The sequence below is a fragment of the Protopterus annectens genome, chromosome 6.part0 (assembly GCF_019279795.1).
Source record: "Protopterus annectens isolate FY-2018-M chromosome 6.part0, PAN1.0, whole genome shotgun sequence".
Classification (NCBI taxonomy): Eukaryota; Metazoa; Chordata; order Ceratodontiformes; family Protopteridae; genus Protopterus; species Protopterus annectens.
In genome coordinates this window covers 1,704,747,280-1,704,768,715 of record NC_056737.1, presented here as the reverse complement: position 1 = coordinate 1,704,768,715, position 21,436 = coordinate 1,704,747,280, and the positions used below count along the sequence as shown (strand labels likewise).

General features: G+C 37.5%; 1 protein-coding gene across 1 annotated transcript in view; it reads right to left on the bottom strand.

The window, feature by feature from the left end:
• BMPR2 (bone morphogenetic protein receptor type 2) overlaps positions 1-21,436 on the bottom strand; it is a 1,499,742-nt gene that overhangs the window by 205,515 nt on the left and 1,272,791 nt on the right. The gene's annotated exons all lie outside the window — the stretch shown is intronic.

Sequence of the window (21,436 nt, the reverse complement as noted above, 5' to 3'; positions counted from 1 at the left end):
GTGTGGAAACGAATAACTCAAATAACTCACTCTGAAACTACATTGAAAAAAGAAATACGATTGATGTCTTCTACACTACAAGATTTATCCTTGAAAATGGATGGATTAAGGACAACTTAAAAAAAATCTAAAAGAAAACAGTCAAAAACAAACTGAGGTCTTCAGAGAATTACTACAACAACAAACTAAAATATCAGACATTGAAACTTCCCTATTTGACACAGAGGGGAGACTAAAGGAGGAAGAAAATCAAAGTGAATTTCTACTGCAGCAAAACAGCTGGCTAATCAACAAGACAAAGATACCTGGAGAATAGGGAAAGGAGAACAAATATCAGAATTTTTGGTCTCCCAGAGAGAACTGAAGGCAAGGACATCATTTTATTTTTAAACTCTTGGCTGCCTGAAATTTTAGACTTAAAAGAAGGGCTATCCAGTGGCTTAGAAAGAGCTCATAGAGCCATAGGAAAGCCAATACCTTCTGCACCTCCTAGATTAATTGTAGTAAAGTTTTTTATCATAGCTAGACAAAACTTATCCTTAAACCAGCTTGGAGAAAAGGTCCTTTCAAATCAGATTTGAAAATGACTATTCCACCACAGTACTAGACTTGGAAAACAAAACCTGGCCACTAGTGAAACTACTTAAAATAAAAGCTCAACTTGCAAATGAAATGAGGACTTTTAATAATATAGAGGAAGCATCTTCCTTCAAGAACAACATAATTACAATTCTAGAAGAAATGGACTGGGCATCATCCACTTCCTTGAAAAGATCTCCAGAAAAAAATTCTTGGACTGATATAAAAAAAAAAAACGAAGAAGCAAAGTACTGAATCCAAAAACATAACATCCACGAACACTCTCAAAGAAGCTACTTAAGTGTGAGATACATACCAAAGAAAACTGAAACGCATGTACATTTACCTATTTATTTAATTGACTAAGTCATTTGTTTATTTTCTATTTCATTTTATATAAAATAACATACTTCTAAAACATCTATACTAAATTCAAGAATAGAAAGAGTTATTTTACCATAAATAGCCGTTTTCTTTTTATGTCTTTCCTTAAATATTTTTTTCTCTTTAAGACAGATAAGGGTGAAAAAGAAAAAGTTAAAAACGATAGAAAGCAATAAGCGTCTGTGTGACTGATAACTTGTAAATCAGATACATATGAAACTTTATTATCCATGTCTTAATGCCTTATGACTTACAGCATGTACAATAAAATATACTGCACTACTTATAAAGGATTACATTTCATAAAAGAATAAGGTCGCAGAAAGACAGTGGTTAAATAATTACACACCGAATTCATTAAACATTAAATAATTTTCATTAAAATGGCCATATTCAGGTGTGTAACTTTCTGGGAAGTGCTGTGCTGACAACAATTCATTTGTGAGAGATTCACGAGCGTCTGACAGAGTTGACTAACTTTGCAGATGTTTACACAGTAAGAATGGGAAACATCAGAGATGTTTACTTTGTATGTTGGTAAATTGAGAGAAAGTAGATCTGAGATTTGGGGAAAAAAGCGGAAAGAAGAAATACATACAGACCGAACTAACTTTAAGCAAGCTTAGAGGGCACTTAGTTTTGAGAAGTATCCAGAGACTGACCTTCGTTCTCTTTCTTTTTTTCTTCTTCTTTTTGCTAAGCAGATAAGCAAACACTCAATATACAGGCATGGAGACTGCGAGTGAGGGGAAATTCAGTGATAGTACATAAACGCACTTCCTGGTAATTTTAAATAAACAGGCAGTCTCGTAAAAATGCTAAATAAGGAAATGAGATAGAATAAGAGACTAGCAGCTGTGATTCTATGCTTTTACACCTCAACAACCTGCCACTGTTACTGAGACCAGTGCTCTATTATCATAGAATTAGACCCAAACAGCTGTTAATGTTCAACCATTTATGATAGGCAGTGTAGACTTGTGTTGCACAGCTAATAACATTGCTAAATACTCTGCCAAATAACTAAATAACCAAAAAACGGAGGATGCAGAACAAACCAGTAAGCAGAAACAAAGCACCCTGAACCACTGCTAGGTAGGCAAACAAATTTATTAAGCCGAACAGTTCACTCGAAAAAATAACGCTGAATCAAATCACCATACGTTTTCGTCCACAACTTCATCAGATTACACTAATACATTCAGTTAACTGTTTTTATATACTCATCCAAATTTTAAAAAACAGCCAGTAAAAACAATCAGTGAAAACAATCATTGTACATAGAAATGCATTGAGTTACTGCCCTCTACTGACAAGGAGGATTATTACACATTAAAGTCACAATTTTGCTGATCTCATTTTTAATACAGGGGCAAGTGAGATCATGTCATTTAAACCAGGGAATTTACTGGCCTCCAACACCACTTGCCAGTATAATTCCCTGTATTCAACTAAAGTCTCCCACATACCGCCCCTGGGGTCCTTTGGCACAACCTCTAATATAAAAACTGAAATTCAGCTTCAGGACAAGTTTTTGTGTGTTTGTACAGAGAATTTGTTTCACATTTTATACTGAATATCATAGGTGTGCTCATAAATTCTCTGCTTAACCTTTCTTTCACTCTTGCCAATGTAAAAGCATTACATTTTTACATAACCCAACATAAATAATCCCTTTTGTGTTACAATTCATAAAAGTTTTAAAGTTAAAATTTTGTTATTTCTGGCAGGTAAAGTAATGGTATCCCCAGTAATCAAATAAGAACAATAATTACAAGCACCACATTTGAATACACCAGCTTTTTGTTTGTACCTGCTAACCTTGAATTCCCTTTACTACCTCTTTCAAAAATATCCTTCAGGGTGTTCCCTTTCCTATAAATATGTTTTATTTCACCCTGGAAAATGTGATTTAAGTCAGAAACTTTAGAAAAGTTAATCCACTCTTTGTCAAAAATTCTTTTGATCACACCAGCTTGTCCATCATATGTGGTAATGATACCTGATACCAATTCATTATTTAACCCATCTACTTTCTTGTTTGTGACTTGTTGAGTTGCAACATCTTCAATTTTACCCAATACAGGGGCAAACCTTCCCTTCCTCCCGTCACTGACTTCTTTGGAAACTCTATCAATGAGCTCTTCCGGGTAGCCTCTATTCAGGAACATGTTTCTCAGGTTTTTACATTCGTTACCATAACATGCATCATCAGAAGTCATTCTACACAAGCACAAATTGCCCTTTTATAACACTCCTTTTCTGGTGTGGGGGTGCGAACTTGAGTAGTGCAGATAAGAATTAGAAAAGGTCTCTTTTCTATAAATTCTAGACTCAAAGCCATACTCAGTTTTAGATATGTTAACATCAAGGTATTTCAATTCATCAGTAGTGAATTTGTGAGTGAATTTAAAAATTCTGTGGTACCATTTAGGTATTCCACAAAGCTACCAAATTCATCTTGAGTGCCTGCCCATAAGAAACACAAGTCGTCCAGAAATCTACCATACAACTTCCATAAACTACTATATTCTGAATTCAGTACAAACTTATTCTCCCAGAAGGACATTATAGTGTTAGCATAAGTGGGAGCACAGTGTGCCCCATCGCCACACCTTTAGTTTGTCGAAAATACTCGCCCTGAAAGAATATAAAATTATTCTTTAGGACAATCTCCATTAATAACAAAACAGTTCTGAACTCATTGTGCCCTAGTAGTTTGGATTCAAGTAGCATTTCTTGAACCATTCAAGGCCTACATCATGGGGTATACTTGTAAATAAGTCAATCACATCCAAGGTACCAAAACCTTTTGTTTCATTTGCAAGTGATTCATTTAGTTTTCCTAAGAAATGCCACGAATCTTTTAAAATAACATTGTTGTCACAAACAAGCTTTTTATCTTCTGGTCAATGTACTTGGCCAAAGGTGCAGTGACCGAACCTTCGCTGACACTATCACTCTCAAAGGTGGGTCACTTTCATCTTTATGCACCTTTGGTATCCCAAATATGGAGGGTATTCTCGGTTTGTCTACATGCAAATATTTAAAAGTACTCATGTCAATAACTCCATCCATTAATAAGTCATTTAAAATAACATAAATTAAACTTGTAGGCAATATTAATTTCATTCAAGGATATTCTGGTGTATTTGGTATTATCATTTAATATGTCAAACATTTTGCTCTCATAATTAATGGCATCCATAAGCACAACCCCCCGCCCTTATCGGGCTTCATAATTCTTATATTCTTGTTCTCACTTAATGATTTCAAAGTTTTCAACTCTGGGTCTGTTAAATTAGACTGCACTTTGTGACAACTCAGAATTTTCCTAAGCTCGTGTTCCAAGCTCAATTCAAAGTTTCTTAGCTGAGGGTGTGTTGGGGGATTAAAGGTGCTCTTACGTCGCAATTCTACATTGTTCATGTTGACACCATTTCCTTTAAAATATAATTCTAAGTTTTTCTTCCTGATAAATAATTTAATATCAATTAAAAGTTTAAAAATATTTGTTTTCTCTCTAGGTATAAAACCAAAACCTTTTGTCAATAGTTCAAAATGACTACTGTTAATTGCTACATCTGTGTAATTAAAAATATTAAAATCTTTATAACTGTATTTGAAACCACAGTTTGTAATTATTCCCAGACTGGTCGCGTCCTTTGCTGAGCTCCCCAGTTTCTGGTTTTGTAGTTTTGAATTGTAAGTAACAGGTTCCCTGTGCATAAGTCTCTCAGACCGCCTTAAAGGTGGAAATGCAGCATCATAATCATTCTCTAAAGGCAATTCATTGTCAGAAATGTCATTGTTAGGTTCTCTGAAGTGATTAATGTCATAATTTCTAACATTTCTCACCCAATTCTTAGGCTTGGTATTGTTTCTTTGTTTTGTATTCATTTAAATCTCTCTCAATCTTGTTTAATTTTCTGTTTTTAACCTCCAAACATTTACTTTCTAAATTATTTAATAGTTTATGATATTTGCTTCTCTCTCATCCACTGTAAATAGTAAATCGTGAGTAATGTCCTTGTTTATACATTCTACAGTTTCTTGCAACTTCTTTATTTCTACCTCATTATTTTTAATGATAGCCCTCATTATATCAAAACCACAATTATCAAAAGCCTCTATTAGTTCAAAATAAAACTCTGTACCTTCCACAACCTTGTTAGGGTATTTGCATACCCTAAGCCCTTTGGGCACAATTTTCTGTTCTAAACAATACTTTAAATAAGTGTTATCCATTTCTAACATTTTGCATTTGTATAAAAATAGTCCAGGTCATCAAGCTTTTGAGAAAAAGTTCCTTGTAGTTTATCATTAGTGTTGTTTTTGCTAGCAAAATCATAAACAACATTGAATAAGTCACTGAAATGTCTTTTTGTACCTGTAGAGTTTAAACTACCACCAGGGCCAAAACGAACTCCTTCACACATTTTTCTAACATTGTTAGGCTGCTCAGATTGTCCGTGGTCGGTTTCTTCAAGCAAAATCCGAGGGAAACCATCCAGACTGCTGGATCCTGCTCCATTTCGTCTTTCTGCATCTCTGGAATCATTTTCCTCACCAACAGCCCGTCTCTCTCGCGCCTCAACACTCCGATGCACTTCCTGGTTTCCTGGTTCCAATACAGACGTCAATACCGAGGCCAAAGATTGGCTGACTGGGGTCAAAAGCCCCACAAGTTGAGTGAGCTGTCCGATAAGCTTCCTGAGCTCACCGACTTCATTAGTCTTTGCTCCATTGCTTGCCACACTCCCAGCAGGTGATTCCATCCCATGCGCTTGTGTAGAATGACTTCTGATGATGCATGTTATGGTAACGAATGTAAAAACCTGAGAAACATGTTCCTGAATAGAGGCTACCCGGAAGAGCTCATTGATAGAGTTTCCAAAGAAGTCAGTGACGGGAGGAAGGGAAGGTTTGCCCCTGTATTGGGTAAAATTGAAGATGTTGCAACTCAACAAGTCACAAACAAGAAAGTAGATGGGTTAAATAATGAATTCGTATCAGGTATCATTACCACGTATGATGGACAAGCTGGTGTGATCAAAAGAATTTTTGACAAAGAGTGGATTAACTTTTCTAAAGTTTCTGACTTAAATCACATTTTCCAGGGTGAAATAAAACATATTTATAGGAAAGGGAACACCCTGAAGGATATTTTTGAAAGAGGTAGTAAAGGGAATTCAAGGTTAGCAGGTACAAACAAAAAAGCTGGTGTATTCAAATGTGGTGCTTGTAATTATTGTTCTTATTTGATTACTGGGGATACCATTACTTTACCTGCCAGAAATAACAAAATTTTAACTTTAAAACTTTTGCATTGTAACACAAAAGGGATTATTTATGTTGGGTTATGTAAAAATGTAATGCTTTTTACATTGGCAAGAGTGAAAGAAAGGTTAAGCAGAGAATTTATGAGCACACCTATGATATTCGTATAAAATGTGAAACAAATTCTCTGTACAAACACACAAAAACTTGTCCTGAAGCTGAATTTCAGTTTTTTATATTAGAGGTTGTGCCAAAGGACCCCAGGGGCGGTATGTGGGAGACTTTAGTTGAATACAGGGAATTATACTGGCAAGTGGTGTTGGAGGCCAGTAAATTCCCTGGTTTAAATGACATGATCTCACTTGCCCCTGTATTAAAATGAGATCAGCAAAATTGTGACTTTAATGTGTAATAATCCTCCTTGTCAGTAGAGGGCAGTAACTCAATGCATTTCTATGTACAATGATTGTTTTCACTGATTGTTTTTACTGGCTGTTTTTTAAAATTTGGATGAGTATATAAAAGCAGTTAACTGAATGTATTAGTGTAATCTGATGAAGTTGTGGACGAAAACGTATGGTGATTTGATTCAGCGTTATTTTTTCGAGTGAACTGTTCGGCTTAATAAATTTGTTTGCCTACCTAGCAGTGGTTCAGGGTGCTTTGTTTCTGCTTACTGGTTTGTTCTGCATCCTCCGTTTTTTGGTTACTAGTAACTTTGGGATGGAATCACCTGCTGGGAGTGTGGCAAGCAATGGAGCAAAGACTAATGAAGTCGGTGAGCTCAGGAAGCTTATCGGACAGCTCACTCAACTTGTGGGGCTTTTGACCCCAGTCAGCCAATCTTTGGCCTCGGTATTGACGCCTGTATTGGAACCAGGAAACCAGGAAGTGCATCGGAGTGTTGAGGCGCGAGAGAGACGGGCTGTTGGTGAGGAAAATGATTCCAGAGATGCAGAAAGACGAAATGGAGCAGGATCCAGCAGTCTGGATGGTTTCCCTCGGATTTTGCTTGAAGAAACCGACCACGGACAATCTGAGCAGCCTAACAATGTTAGAAAAATGTGTGAAGGAGTTCGTTTTGGCCCTGGTGGTAGTTTAAACTCTACAGGTACAAAAGACATTTCAGTGACTTATTCAATGTTGTTTATGATTTTGCTAGCAAAAACAACACTAATGATAAACTACAAGGAACTTTTTCTCAAAAGCTTGATGACCTGGACTATTTTTATACAAATGCAAAATGTTAGAAATGGATAACACTTATTTAAAGTATTGTTTAGAACAGAAAATTGTGCCCAAAGGGCTTAGGGTATGCAAATACCCTAACAAGGTTGTGGAAGGTACAGAGTTTTATTTTGAACTAATAGAGGCTTTTGATAATTGTGGTTTTGATATAATGAGGGCTATCATTAAAAATAATGAGGTAGAAATAAAGAAGTTGCAAGAAACTGTAGAATGTATAAACAAGGACATTACTCACGATTTACTATTTACAGTGGACGAAGAGAGAAGCAAATATCATAAACTATTAAATAATTTAGAAAGTAAATGTTTGGAGGTTAAAAACAGAAAATTAAACAAGATTGAGAGAGATTTAAATGAATACAAAACAAAGAAACAATACCAAGCCTAAGAATTGGGTGAGAAATGTTAGAAATTATGACATTAATCACTTCAGAGAACCTAACAATGACATTTCTGACAATGAATTGCCTTTAGAGAATGATTATGATGCTGCATTTCCACCTTTAAGGCGGTCTGAGAGACTTATGCACAGGAACCTGTTACTTACAATTCAAAACTACAAAACCAGAAACTGGGGAGCTCAGGAAAGGAGACGACCAGTCTGGGAATAATTACAAACTGTGGTTTCAAATACAGTTATAAAGATTTTAATATTTTTAATTACACAGATGTAGCAATTAACAGTAGTCATTTTGAACTATTGACAAAAGGTTTTGGTTTTATACCTAGAGAGAAAACAAATATTTTTAAACTTTTAATTGATATTAAATTATTTATCAGGAAGAAAAACTTAGAATTATATTTTAAAGGAAATGGTGTCAACATGAACAATGTAGAATTAAGCACGTAAGAGCACCTTTAATCCCCAACACACCCTCAGCTAAGAAACTTTGAATTGAGCTTGGAACACGAGCTTAGGAAAATTCTGAGTTGTCACAAAGTGCAGTCTAATTTAACAGACCCAGAGTTGAAAACTTTGAAATCATTAAGTGAGAACAAGAATATAAGAATTATGAAGCCCGATAAGGGCGGGGTTGTGCTTATGGATGCCATTAATTATGAGAGCAAAATGTTTGACATATTAAATGATAATACCAAATACACCAGAATATCCTTGAATGAAATTAATATTGCCTACAAGCAATTTATGTTATTTTAAATGACTTATTAATGGATGGAGTTATTGACATGAGTACTTTTAAATATTTGCATGTAGACAAACCGAGAATACCCTCCATATTTGGGATACCAAAGGTGCATAAAGATGAAAGTGACCCACCTTTGAGAGTGATAGTGTCAGCGAAGGTTCGGTCACTGCACCTTTGGCCAAGTACATTGACCAGAAGATAAAAAGCTTGTTTGTGACAACAATGTTATTTTAAAAGATTCGTGGCATTTCTTAGGAAAACTAAATGAATCACTTGCAAATGAAACAAAAGGTTTTGGTACCTTGGATGTGATTGACTTATTTACAAGTATACCCCATGATGTAGGCCTTGAATGGTTCAAGAAATGCTACTTGAATCCAAACTACTAGGGCACAATGAGTTCAGAACTGTTTTGTTATTAATGGAGATTGTCCTAAAGAATAATTTTATATTCTTTCAGGGCAGTATTTTCGACAAACTAAAGGTGTGGCGATGGGGGCACACTGTGCTCCCACTTATGCTAACACTATAATGTCCTTCTGGGAGAATAAGTTTGTACTGAATTCAGAATATAGTAGTTTATGGAAGTTGTATGGTAGATTTCTGGACGACTTGTGTTTCTTATGGGCAGGCACTCAAGATGAATTTGGTAGCTTTGTGGAATACCTAAATGGTACCACAGAATTTTTAAAATTCACTCACAAATTCACTACTGATGAATTGAAATACCTTGATGTTAACATATCTAAAACTGAGTATGGCTTTGAGTCTAGAATTTATAGAAAAGAGACCTTTTCTAATTCTTATCTGCACTACTCAAGTTCGCACCCCACACCAGAAAAGGAGTGTTATAAAAGGGCAATTTGTGCTTGTGTAGAATGACTTCTGTTGATGCATGTTATGGTAACGAATGTAGAAACCTGAGAAACATGTTCCTGAATAGAGGCTACCCGGAAGAGCTCATTGATAGAGTTTCCAAAGAAGTCAGTGACGGGAGGAAGGGAAGGTTTGCCCCTGTATTGGGTAAAATTGAAGATGTTGCAACTCAACAAGTCACAAACAAGAAAGTAGATGGGTTAAATAATGAATTCAGATCAGGTATCATTACCACATATGATGGACAAGCTGGTGTGATCAAAAGAATTTTTGACAAAGAGTGGATTAACTTTTCTAAAGTTTCTGACTTAAATCACATTTTCCAGGGTGAAATAAAACATATTTATAGGAAAGGGAACACCCTGAAGGATATTTTTGAAAGAGGTAGTAAAGGGAATTCAAGGTTAGCAGGTACAAACAAAAAGCTGGTGTATTCAAATGTGGTGCTTGTAATTATTGTTCTTATTTGATTACTGGGGATACCATTACTTTACCTGCCAGAAATAACAAAATTTTAACTTTAAAAACTTTTGCAATTGTAACACAAAAGGGATTATTTATGTTGGGTTATGTAAAAATGTAATGCTTTTACATTGGCAAGAGTGAAAGAAAGGTTAAGCAGAGAATTTATGAGCACACCTATGATATTCGTATAAAATGTGAAACAAATTCTCTGTACAAACACACAAAAACTTGTCCTGAAGCTGAATTTCAGTTTTTATATTAGAGGTTGTGCCAAAGGACCCCAGGGCGGTATGTGGGAGACTTTAGTTGAATACAGGGAATTATACTGGCAAGTGGTGTTGGAGGCCAGTAAATTCCCTGGTTTAAATGACATGATCTCACTTGCCCCTGTATTAAAAATGAGATCAGCAAAATTGTGACTTTAATGTGTAATAATCCTCCTTGTCAGTAGAGGGCAGTAACTCAATGCATTTCTATGTACAATGATTGTTTTCACTGATTGTTTTTACTGGCTGTTTTTTAAAATTTGGATGAGTATATAAAAGCAGTTAACTGAATGTATTAGTGTAATCTGATGAAGTTGTGGACGAAAACGTATGGTGATTTGATTCAGCGTTATTTTTTCGAGTGAACTGTTCGGCTTAATAAATTTGTTTGCCTACCTAGCAGTGGTTCAGGGTGTCAAATAACTAAATAACATTTCTTCTCATGCCAAGCATTATGTTATAAGCAGCTAATAAAAATATCTGTTTTATATTACAATTCATTTAATCACGGACAGAAATTTAAAAGAATGTGAATCGGAATTACACAACATACAAAACCAACTTTTAAAGATAATGTCTCAACAAATACATCCATTAATAAAAAGACAATTGATAAACTAAAAATATAATGAAAATTTAACTCATAAAACTAATTTGGCACTAGAAAAATTAAAACTAAACTCATTCGTATCACCTAGACATGTGCATAATCTAGTTATGAGAATCAAAATGCAATCTAGTACAAATAACATCACTATTATTATTCATGAGGGGAAAAACGAAAAGTATCAGATATAAGTCACATTCTTGATGATTTTAAACATCATCATTACACTGAACACTACAGAACTGACAAACCTGAAATTAATAACTTAAATTTAGAATCAAACTTCATTATAAGTAAAAAGATACCAGAGAAATTAAATTAGATCTTCAAAAACAAATCTCACATAAAGAAGTTACAGAAAAAAATTAAAGAAAGTAATAAAGCTCCAGGAATTGATATTACAATTGAGCTATATATAATTTTTCCAACATCCATAACCTCAACCTTTCAAAAAACCCTACCTGAAATCCAAACACAAAACATAATACCACCTTCATGGAGATATTCATTAATCACACCTAACATAAAAGAAAACAAAGATCCTACACAACGTAGTTCTTATAGACCAATATATTTACTCAGCAATGATTATAAAATCTTTGTCTATCCTAGTCAATAGAATCAAAAAATCTATGATACTTATTATAAATGAAGACCAATCAGGTTTTATATATATAATAGACATACTTATGATAATATACAAAAAATATTAACCCTGACTGACATTCTAAATAGAGAAAATGAAGAAGCCTTCCTAATTGCGCTAGACACAGAAAAAGCCTTTTATTCCTTAAAGTGGGATTATCTGTTTAAAGTATTAGAACTTTATGCATTTCCTTATTCTTTCATTTCAGTGATAAAGAATATTTATGAAAACAATCTAGCATATGTGAAACTAGGACCATTCACTTCTGAACCTATAGTACTAACAAAAGCCACAAAACAAGGTTGCCCTATGTCTCCTATTTTATTTGTGTTAGCTATTGAATTATTTGCCTCCTCAATTCGCTACAATCCCAAAATAAAAGGTCTTAATATATATGGTCAATACAATTCTAAAATTATGCTATTTGCAGATGATGTACTTCTTAATTTATCCACCTCAAAAAGATCTTTAAAAGAACTGGACAAACAGGTTGAAAATGTTTAATTTCAGGATTACACTTAAATTAAACAAAATCCAGTTTCATAATATTTAATAAAAAAGTGACTTTCTAGTAGAAGAGAACCAAATAATTGGTAAACAAATCCCTACTATAAATTATTTAGGCATAATCCTAGGTATAAACATAGAAGAAACCTTAACTATAAATTATAATAATTTAAACACAATGAAGGCTTATGTAGTGAAATGGAACAAAATGTATTTAACCTTTTGAAGACAGACTGCAACTAATAAAGATAATATTACTTCCAAAAATTCTACACATAGCCTAAGCTATCCCTATGATACCAGACAAACATGTTTTAAAAGAAATATTTGGCATCCTAACAGAAACAGAATAGCGCTCTCACACCATATCAGACAGTGGGAACACGGAGGGATTCATTTTCCAGATATAGAAACCTACATTAAAGCCTCTATTTTTAGAATTATTATAAATTGGATAGATCCAAATTATTCTTCCAATTGGAAAACATTTACATACCATTATCTATTCAAATGAAAATTCCATATTAAAAAACCTTATGTTAGATGATCAAATTAATAAACCATGGCACATCTTATGTGTTTGCATTCAATATAATCTAGCAAAACCTACTAAATTAAAAATTATAAATGACATTTTTTAACTCTTTTAGAAAATTTGTGATTACCAACACAGATATAAAACTTTGGACGGATTTATTATATTCTTTTAGTTACACAAAAATGTATTTAATAAGATACGTAGGAATGTTTTCACTATATGGAAAACAAAGAACTTTATCTGTTGGCAGCACTGTATTAATAATCAAAAGGTTGTAGACAGTCAATGCATAATAAGTACATATGATCTCTCTCCATCAGATTGGTAAATCTTCAAAGTGTATTGATATATGCACAAGATCTATGCAAAATAACCAATGATTCTTCTTTTACAGACAGACTTAAATTTATAAAAAAATCTGAATGAAATAATATATAACAATCACAACTGGGAAAATATAACTCCAAAACTATATAAAACTGTAATAAATTATAAAGTCAAAACTCAACAAAATCACTGGGATTTTATTACCAAAGAGCATTCAATAAGTTTGTCCATGGAGAGTAAAACTAAAATGTACTCTATCAAATTAACATCTAACAGGAAATTCTGGAAAATTTACACGTGGAAATTCCTGCAGAGATCATTTTATACACCCAATAAACTAGCCAAATTTAATTCTTCTAATGATGTCATCTGTTGGAGATGTCTACAAATGTGTAAAGTAGACTGGATACACATTTTTCATGATTGTATTAAAGTTAAAAAAATGTTGGGAAGATATAAGTAACTTTCTACAAGCTATATTCACAGATACATTTGTGTTATCTAAGACTCTAATCTTTGAATGTTAATGAAAATACAGAAATGAATAAAAACAACTTATATTTACTTTGTAATATACTGTATAGTGGTTGCTAGGAAGTGTACCTCTAGAAAACAGAAATCCAACTGAACCATCCTTTGAAGAATTTTTAGCACTACTGAATGAAACTGCACTGATGGAAATTAAAGGAACTAAGGATTACTCCTAAGCGATGGAGTAACAATCCATGGAAGAAGATATCATCTCTTATTGAGACATTAAAATTGAACTCTAAAGACTCTTCATAAATGAAAAGAAAAAAAATGGAAAATACTTGTCTACGTATTATACTAATTTGATTCAGATTGGTTATTTTATAACAACTTCAGGGCAACTGTAAATAATGTATATAGATTATCTTATTTTAACTAATCAGATAAACTAATCAGATAAACTAAGTTGTTATTTTTTTAAGAAAAATCAATACAAACTTTGAGTAATAACACCCTGACTACAATGTTATACCTTCTTAAAAGGGCAAAAACTGAACACCTTACTTACATACATTCTGTCAAGATATGACTTAACTTTTTAAAGAAAACTTCAACACAGTGCATAGTTATAAAGGCATCAAATACGCTACAGTCACATAATTTTCATCCCTGCTTCACTGGTGTAATATCTTCTAGATTTTAACTATTTCCACTAATCAAACAAAACAAGATACAGTTATGACCTGGTCAAGTTGTGGATAGTGTACTTCTGGGCACTCAGCATTTTATTCTTCCATGTGGTAATCAGACAGTTGTATGGGTATGGACAAATATAGATCTCTTGAATCTTGAGGTAGACAAACACTGCTGCTATTCATTTGGACAACATCCTGGGTGCACAGATCAAAGGAAAAGGTGAAATGAAGTACCTGTGTCCAACTCGGGATAAAAAATACTGCCATTTGCACTTGGGGATGGGGATGTGCAGCTACACACTTGCAGAAATTTGTTCAGTTGAGATAAATATGGAATAAATCTCCAAGGGTCAGCTTAACAGCCAGGAGTAAAAATGTTTTCTCTTGTTCCTACAAAGAGATCCCCTAAAGCTCTACAATGTAGAAGCTAAGTCAAGACTGGCCATGACAACTTGTTCTGATACGCATTCCTGGTAATCGGGGTGGGCTTTACATTTTTGTAGCCTGAGGAGAACTTTTCTTGATCTGAACCAAATGAGTTGGACGTTAGAAATCCTATCAACCAGGATGCAAGACTGACGGTGAAGCAAGGAATGAAGAGGAGCAGAGTAAGGACTGGGGACAATCAGTACAGCCTGCTGCTATCCTGTGAGAAAGAAGATGTAATTACCTACCCTGCCAATTGCTTTAGATGCTGCCAACTTCCTCAGGCCAGTGTTTTTTTTTTAAAGCTTTCCTGTACATGTCCTAGTTGTCGGATTTATACTGCTTTCTGTAGAAGGGCCATTTTTTGTAGAATAGTTTTTATTGTTATCTGAGAAAAGGTGGGAGAAAACTACAGTTGTGTACACTTACCATAAATGTAGATGTTAGTGTATTCACTGTTGCAGTCATCACACTTGGGTTAGCTGCCTGCAGGTTGCCCTCATTTGGCCCAAATACCAGAGTCTTGGGATTTCTGCGTCGGATGCTATCGCCTCTTCCATGACATCAGGTCGTCAGGAGTATAAAACATGCAGCCGATGCCATTAGATCAGTTTTTCTTGCCCCAGATGTCAGGAGCCCCAAAAATAGGAAGCTATTACATGGTGTGGAACACCTCCAGTAAAAAGTAAATACCCCTGCCATAAAAAATGTCCTAAAGAGTATAGGTAGTAAGGATAGAGAAAGCCAGGGGGCTGGAGGGAAGGAAACCAGGACTACAACAGTGAATACACTTGAACATCTACATTTATGGTACGTGTACACAACTGTATTATGTTCTTCGTGTTTCACTGTTGCAGTCATCACACTTGGGTTGATTCCCAAAGCTGAGGAAGGGTGGAGGCAGTCAAGAAGTGTTACGGCTGGCTAGCAGGCCTTGTAAGACTGCTGTAGCAAATTCAACTCTGGATTTAGAACAAAATAGGTACGTGGTAATGCTTGAAGGTGTGTACAAAACTCCAGATTGCAGCTTCCAGGATGTCCCTGGTAGGGACTCCTCTGAGAAATGCTGTAGAGGTTGAAGTAGCTCAAGTGGAATGAGTTCTGATCCCCTGAGGGGTAGGTTTTTCCATGGTGCTTGTAGCAAAAATGGATGCAGTGTGCTATCCATTTGGAAATGGTTTGCTTCGAAATAGCCTTGCTCTTTGCCCCTGTAGCAAAGCTGACTAGCAGCTGGTCAGATTTTCTGTACGGCTTAGTCTTGTCAAGGTAGAACCTGAGCTGTCTGTGCACGTCCAAGGAGTGCAGGATCCTCTCCCTTTTATTCTGAGGATTATTGAAAAAGGTTGGTAAATGGTTGGATTGGTTTGAAGCTATACTGGATACCACGTTGGGTATAAAGGATGGGTTAATCCTGAGGGAAACCCTGTCAGCATGGAAAAAAGTGAAGGGTTCCACCGCCATTAGTGCCTGTAAATCAGACAGTTTTCTTGTAGAAGTAAGGCTGTTTTCCAAGAGAGGAATTTTAACTCTGCTGAAACAGCAGGTTCAAAAGGGGGAAGTGTGAGCTTCTCCAGTACAAAGTTAAGGTCCTAGGATGGGGTGAGAGCTCTCCTAGGGGGCCTTAAATTGTTAGCTCCTCTGAGGAACTGTTTGATGAGAGGGTGAGAAAAAAAGAGGTGGCTCAGTATTATAATGAGCCGAGATGGCAGAGGCATGAATCTTAATGGATGAGAAGGATAGGCCTCTGTGGAGCAGCTCTGCTAGGTAATTAAGGATTTGAGGTAAGGAGGGCACAGCTGTGTCCTTTCCTTGAGACTGACTTCAAGAACAATATATTTTCCACTTTTCAGCATAGGATTTCTTTGTACTAGGCCTTCTGGCCTCAAGGATGATGTCCAGCACCTGTTTGCTGAGGGATGCTGGTGGTGTATTCAGGGGATAAGCCAGGCAGCAAGGTTTAGGGTTTGCAGCTGTGGATGCAAAATCTGTCCCTCCTGCTGAGACAGCAGGGAAGGTGTCTGATGTAGGTGTCAGGGTGGCACTGCTGTCAGACTGCATAGGAGTGGGTACCAGTGCTGGCGTGGCCAGTCTGGTGCAATAAAGATTGCCCTTGGCCTGTCCTGTTTGATCTTGGGTAGTACTTTTGTGACGAAGGGCAGAGGAGGAAAGGCATAAATTGAGAGTTTTCCCATGTAAAGGATAGGGCATCCACCTTCCAGGCTCTGCTGTGAGGGTTCCTGGTGCAAAATTTGCTCAACTGGTGGTTTAGGGGGAGGCAAAAAGGTCCACCTCTGGTGTTCCCCACCTCTGGGTTAGAAGTTTTAATGAGTTGGGTTCCAGTTTCCACTCGTGAGGGTCCAGAAGATTTCTGCTTAAGTCATCTGCCAGTGAATTTTGCTTGCCTGGCAGGAGTTGAGCTTGTAGGTGCACTGGGTTGCTCAAGGCTGTGTTCCACAGGGCCATGGCTAACCTGCAGAGTGTGTAAGAATGAGTTCCCCCCTGCTTGTTTATGCGCCACATAACTGTGGTGTTGTCTGTCTAACAGGAACTATCCTGGAAGGATAAGGTATTTGAAGGCTGTCAGAGCATTCTGTACAGCTAGCATCTCTTTTTGATTGATATGCAGGGAAATTTCTTCTGGGCTCCATTTGCCTTGAATGCATTTGCCTGCCATGTGAGCCCCCCCCCCATGCATAGTCTGATGCATCTGCTGTCAAGGTTTGGGCGGCGAGGGGTTGAGTGAAAGGAAGTCCCTTGTTGTGGTTGCATGCCTCTCCCCACCAAAGGAACTCTGCCCTAAGACAGTGTGTGATAGGAATCACTGTTTCCAGGTCCTGAGAATGTTGACAGCAGAGACTTAAGTACCACTGAAGTTTCCTCATATGCAGTCTTGCATATGGAATTAGCAGAATGCCTGAGGTCATGAACTCTATGGCTTGCAGTATTTTCCTTGCAGATAGCTGGGTTTTGGTGGCCATTAGCTTGAAATAGTTTGTCAAATGGACCTGCTTTTCTGGAGTGAGGAATGCCATCTGGGAAGTTGTGTTCAAGCTTGCTCCCAGGAATACAATTTGTTGGGTGGGCACCAGTTGTGATTTCTTTTCACTGATGGTGTATCCAAGAGAAGTTAGAAGTCTTTTTACAAATGCCAGGTGCTGAAGTAGCAATTCCTGACTGTCCGCCTGAATCAGGCAATCGTCCAAGTATGGGTAAATTTGAATATTTCTCTGCCTGCAGTATGCAATGGCTGGAGGCAGGCACTTTGTGAATACTCTGGGCGCAGTAGATAAACCAAAGGGAAGTGCAGAGAACTGAGAGTGCAGAGAACTGAGAGTGCATAGAGCCTGGCCTGAAACGTAGATATTTCCTGCAAGACTCCCTTATGGGGATGTGCAGATAAGCTTCTTTTAAGTCTAGGGTGACTAACCAGGCATCCTTGGCTAGCATAGGAAGAAGCTGTTGCAGTGTAAGCATTATGAATTTTGGGACCACCAGAAAGGTGTTGAGAATTGATAGATCCAGGATAGGGTGCCAAGAGCTCTCTTTTCTGAACACTAGGAACAGTCTGGAGTAGAAACCCTGTCCTCTTTGTTTTACTGGAACAGGTTGAATAGCCCTGACATGGAGAAGGGAAAGTACTTGCTTTTGAGCCTCTGCCCACTGGTTTGGAGGAAGGTCTGGCAACCTGCTTGGGGTTGGCAGTGAGTGGAAGTAGAATCTGTATCCCTGGGATACAATGTTTAGAACCCATCGGTCCTGAGTAATGGAGATCCAGTTTTTTGCATGAAGGGTGAGTTTTTCTCCTAGGGGTGCAAGTACTTGGGCATGGCTGGGAAGGATAATTGGAAAGTCATTGTGAACTTTTTCCATAAGGGGGTGGCTTACCACTTCCTGTTTTTGAGGTGGGAATACTCCATTGTTTAGATCTCTGCATACTCTGAGACTGTAGTTTTGGGGGCCTGTTTCCCCTGGGTTTGGGCTGAGAAGGCCTGGGAGGGGCCTGGAAAGGACCAGTTTTTTGAAGGCCAATGCCTACTGAATCTAGGTGGCTGCACCTGTAAGAAATCTTTGACAGTTTGCATAGATTTAGCTTTTTCTTCCATCTTTTTAAGAACGTCTTCTGCTTCTGTACCAAACAAACATTCCTGATTTAATGGAGCATCTAGTAATTTTGCTTTGACATGTTCTGGCAAGACTTGTTCCTTCAGCCAAGCATGCCTTCTCAGTACAGACCCAGTGACTGCAGCCCTGCAAGATGCTTCTAAGGCATCAAACCCACACTACAGAGTATGTTTATTAACTTGGTTTGCAGAATGCATTAACTCCTGTAAATCTTTATTTTCTGCACAATCTTGAAGTAACACCATTTTATGTTTAATTAGTTCTATAATATGTTGCTGGTACTTCAGCAGTGAAACTGGCAATTCAAAGCCCTGATGGCAAGAGTTGCAGAAATATACACCTTCTTACCCCATCTGTCTAAAGCTCTAGAATCCCTGTCTGAAGGTGTAGGGTTTTTGGCTGGAGTAGCCTTAATGCCTTTAGGTCCCTGGGAAATGGACTCTGGATCTGCAGTAGGATTCATAGAGAGAAATTTGTGAGTCAGGTATTCTGTAGTACCGGTCAGGTTTTCTAGGAGCTGGTGGTAAAGTGTCAGGAGTAAGACTGGATTCCATGAAGACATCATCTTCAACATCCAGGACAGGGGGTATATAGCTAGAGGCCTGTGCTGATGCAAATCTAAAAATTCCCTGAGTCTCTTTTTGGACTGAGGATAGTCCTGGCATTCCCAGCAGAAATGCTCTCAAGGTATGCAAGGTTTCACCAAAAGAAAAATACTCTGGAGGGGAGGCAGAGGGAATGGATTCCTCTGCATCTGAATTCTTAAAGGTAGATAAAGGTATGCCCTGGTAATCAGGAGGGTCACAGTCATTGGACACCTGGTCTGTAGAATCAGAAAGAAATACAATTCTTTGTCTTTTAGCAAGGGAAGGCTGGCTTCCCCTAATTAGAGTAATAAGGTCTTCAGCCATTCTAAGCATTTGTTTTTGTGGCATGGGAGCTTGAGCATGCACTTTGGATGTCTGCTTTCTAGGCGTAGTGTGAACTCTGGGCCTGAGAAACTCGCTAGTTTTAGTTAAAAAAGAAGTCGGTTTAATAGTAATACCAGTAGATCGGAATACACCCTCAGAAGCCGGTACCTGCACAGCGGCTCTGGACCCATCCAAGGTAGAGACATCCACAGGTTCCATAGTTGAAGAAGCATCTCGCTGCATACTGGACTCCGAATGGGTCTCAGCAGAGGCCTGCGAATCTGTAGAAGCGGGCATCAGGGCCTGCAAAGGCACCTCACTGAGTACCGGTGGACTGGTGAATAGTTTAACGGAAGCGTCGTTGGCAGCTTTTTACCTATGCAGTCTGTCTCTGTCTTTCCGCTTTTTCGGAAGATTGGTAGTCAGATGGCTTACTGAAGCCATTTTGGAATATGGGGAATGAGAGCAAAAGAATTTAGCTACAAAAATAGCCCGACGACGAATGGTTCGGACATTAAAACAAGGCACAAAACCGACAGCGAGGGATGTCTGGGCCTAAACAGGTGATGCAGTAAGAATGAACATCTCTGTGAGGTATTTGCTTTCCACAGGTAAGACAATTGTTAACTTTTTCTGACATCGGTTAGAGCAATAAAAAAGAATCCACAATGGGGTACTCAGCTTTAGAAGACTTCAGGTTTGAAACTCGAAAAATGAAAATTTCAGGTAGTGGCCGACCGACACTCGCAAACTGCTTCTGCTTCGGGTTCCTTCTCGGCAAGAAAGACTGATGTAATGGTATCGGCTGCATGTTTTATACCCCTGACGACCTGACGTCATGGAAGAGGCAACAGCACCAGACGCAGAAATCCCAAGACTCTGGTATTCGGGCTAACTGCAGGCAGATAACCCAAGTGTGATGACTGCAACAGTGAAACACGAAGAACATCAATGGACTTCATAGCATTTCCTTTTTCTTCCAATTTCTAAACCATCTCATGGCAATGGGGACCAAACTGCCCTTTACTATCCTCTGGCAAGGTTAGATTCCCAGCCAGGACTGCCTTCATGTAACATTTGTTGCTGGACTTCAGCTACTGTTGTGCGTGGCATCACACCCACATTCAACATTTAACATGCGTTAAAACATGCTTATCGTGCTGTCCCCTGTGCAGCTTTGGGCTTTTCTAACCACTGTCTTATTCATTTGCTTCCTATCTATAACAGCAAGTTAAAATCCGTTAAACCTGTGATCAAAACAGGGAAAAGGTGGACTACTGAGGCAAATTTAAAGTTATAAGCCTGCTTTGATTGTACAGACTGGAGTGTCTTTGGACTCTGCTGCTAACTTGCATGAACTGGCAGACACAGTAACATCTTATGTCAGCTTCTGTGAAGATGTGTGTCTCCACTAAGACCTGGTTAAAATTTAACAGCAGCAAACCCTGGTTTACTGCTAAACATAAGTAGCTTTGTCAAGCCAAGGAAGATGCCTACAGAGGTGGGGATAGAACACTTGTTATTCAGGCAAAGAACACACTGACAAAAGAAATCAAAGTGGCTAAAAGAACTATTCTGAAAAGCTGAAAAAAGTTTTTAGCCAATGATCCTGCATCAGTGTGGAAAGGTCTACAAAACACGACAAACTACAAGAAACCACCCCCCTACACTGCAGCTAATTAACAGATGGCTGATGACTTGAATGCTTTTTACTGCAGGTTTGATATGCCTAAGGTTATAAATGACACTGTTACCAGCTCTGTCAGTGTTCAGACTTATACGACTCTCTCTTCCACACATTCCCACATTTAGCCTGTATTAATTATCTCTGAGGAAGATGTGTATCATTTTTTTTTTTTTCCCTAAAGACAGCAAATTAAGAAGGCAGCTGGTCCAGATGGGGTTTCACCCTCCTGTTTAAAAACCTGTGCTGATCAACT